Genomic DNA, 2,926 nt, shown 5'->3' with positions numbered 1-2,926 from the left:
GTATAACCCTTTGAGGGATCTTTGGGGAGAGTAAATAATTTCGCTACATGATTGCTGTTAACAGTATAATACTGAATCATATTTGTATATATTATTTAACAGTCTTTTATCATTTCACACTAGCACACACACACATACATGTATGTGCATTTGTGTGTGTGTGTGTGTGTGTGTGTGTGTGTGTGTGTGTGTGTGTGTGTGTGTGTGTGTGTGTGTGTGTGTGTGTGTGTGTGTGTGTGTGCGCGCGCGCGCGTGTGTGTATGTGTGTGTATATATATGTATATATATATATATATGTATGTATGTATAAGTGGTATATGTATAGATAAATGTATGTGTGTATATGCATGTGTATATGTATGCATGCATGCATGTAATTAGTTTAGATTGATTTGTATTGATTATATCATTTTCAAAGTCTAATTTCGCCTCCTTCATGGCTTGGTTATACTCATGCTTTCCTATATTGTGCATTTCATACGCTGCCTGAGGTCTGTGTCCTCCGAACTTTTTCCAAAGGAGCAGTTTGTTTTCTCTCATTTTCTTGCATTTATTATTGAACCACTTTTGGCCATTTCTTGCTTCAGTTTTGAATCTTGATACAATTTTGTCTACTCCTTTTTACAGACCTCGCAACATTTAGAATATCAATGTACGATATTTTCATGTAGCAGACAGTATTTTTACTTAATTCTACATGGTCACTTTTTCCTAAAGGAGGGCAGTACTCCATGTATGCCTAATGTAATCTTTATGCTTTGTAAATATTAGGTCAAGCATAGACGGTCTACGTAACCCTTTTATCCTGGTATGATGTGTTACATTTAGGAAAAGACAAAATTAATTTATGACTTCAAGTAATTTTGCATTCCACGAATCTGGCTGAACTCTGGGATCGAAACTTTCCCAGTTCATTTTGCTATTAAAATCCCGTTACAAGAGTTTCTTTTGCATTAGTTCCCGGAAGTTGTAGCCCTTTGTACAGGCTCTTTAACATTTCTTGAATAAGGCTTTTGGTAATTTTCTCCACTAATAGACACGTAAATAGTCATTAAAAAGAAAGAAATGACGCGTTTCTTTTTTAAGTAGTGGTTGGTGACCGGGACTTAGGACGTTGAGAAGGGATAAGGAAAAATCTGTCAGGAACCTTGCTAAGAAGGTTGATGGTCATTTCTAATTAAACGACCTTCGGCCTGCCTCCCAAACACTAAGCAGGCTGAACTCCAAGCCCTCCTCACAGACAACTACAGTCACAATAAAAAGTCTTTATAAGTTTTATTAAATATGTTTGTAACGGAATGTTTAAAAGTTCCCTTAAAACGACCGTATAACATTTATTAATGCGACATCTGGCAAAGAGTAGCTGCATTCGATGCAGCCCAGACCCAGTAGTATATGCTTTTTTTTTTTTTTTTTTTTTTTTTTTTATCTCTCAGTTAATTTCTCTCAATTAGTATTTTCATCCTGTTGTATGAATCTTGCAGCAATGCATCCTCTCCACTCTATTTTTCCTACCCAGACAGAAGTTAGGGAGGCGATATATGCGGCATCCATGTTGAACTGTTAAAGGCAAAGGCTGGCGGTAAACCAATGGCAGGGATTGCATGCTGTCTGGGTGTTACCTGGCAGTCTAGTACCCCGAATCTACTGAGGGTTTTGGCCATTCCTTTCTGGAATGGAAAAAAGGAACCACCTACAAAGACACCAGAGACCAGTGCGATCTGGATTTGTTCCTGGTCCAAGCAGGTTGTACCCTTGAGGTTCGAGTTCGGTTGGTGTCTGCTCGGGTTCTACATCGACCTTAAGAAAGCATTCGGCACAGGGCAGCCTTTCATCCTCGCACCTTAGGAAGTGGATAGCAGAATATGAGCAGAGGGATGATGGATGTCGGCAGTTACTTTGAGTATAGAAGGAATGGGAGTAGAAAAATTGGAGGATAGATGAGGTGCAGGCATGTTATCTTGGGTCATGATTAAATAGTTTTGAATATTTTCGAGTTTCTGCAGTGGAGGTCTAAAAAACAATGGTTTTCTTATGGGGGAGATAGGGGACAGATGTTTGAGGGGTGGAGGCAGCGGTAGGGATTAGAGTGTCTGTATTCAGAATGGCAAAAGAATTTGACTGGGGGAGATAGGGGGTAGAAGTGGGAATGTAAGATGGAGGAGAAATGAGTATTGGGGAGGGTGTAGAAACATCTTGGGAGGGAGGGGAAGGGGCAGAGCAAGCGACATTATTGGAGTAGGGAGTAAGAGAAAAACCTCGTCGACGTGCTTCCTGTCTTGCTTAATGTAGAGTGAGGCCAAATCTGAACCTGAGAGTTGCCACCTCAGACTCAAATTTGGAGGTAGGGCAGCCCCTATAAAATACATTATGGGAGGCGCCACAAATGGGACATGTGCGTGACTGTGCAAAAGCAGTTTGATCGATTATAACCAGGTTGGCACATAGAGGGCCAGCAATTCTGACATTGACAGGGGGAGGTTGATATCGTCGGACAGGGAGGGATTCCCCGCAAATGTAGATATTGAAGTTGAGGTCATGTGTACGGAAAGTAATCTTAGCAATGTTAGTGGGGGTCTTTCGACGGTCTCTAGGGGGAATGGTGTAGCATTATATTGAGACTGCACTATATTCTATGAGGCAAGCGAATGTCTTCTCCACAATCTGACTAATATTTGTCATAGACAGGACAGTTTGCTAGGAAGATGGAGACCGTTCCGGCACACGTATTGAGGGTGAGATGAGGTTTGCAGGAATGAATTTATATAATTTAGTTTATTTATTGAACATTTTCTGTCGCGTCAACATCTAAGGTCATTAGCGGCATATACAAAATATAACGATATGATGGGGCTAAGAAAAGTAAAAAAGTTTTTTTTGTCCAGTAAGGTGATGTTGGCGGATTTCCAGAATGATCACTGGTCAA

Source organism: Penaeus chinensis, chromosome 32, assembly GCF_019202785.1.
Source record: "Penaeus chinensis breed Huanghai No. 1 chromosome 32, ASM1920278v2, whole genome shotgun sequence".
Taxonomy (NCBI): Eukaryota; Metazoa; Arthropoda; class Malacostraca; order Decapoda; family Penaeidae; genus Penaeus; species Penaeus chinensis.
The sequence above is the reverse complement of the archived record's forward strand: the minus strand, read 5'-3'. Positions refer to the sequence as shown.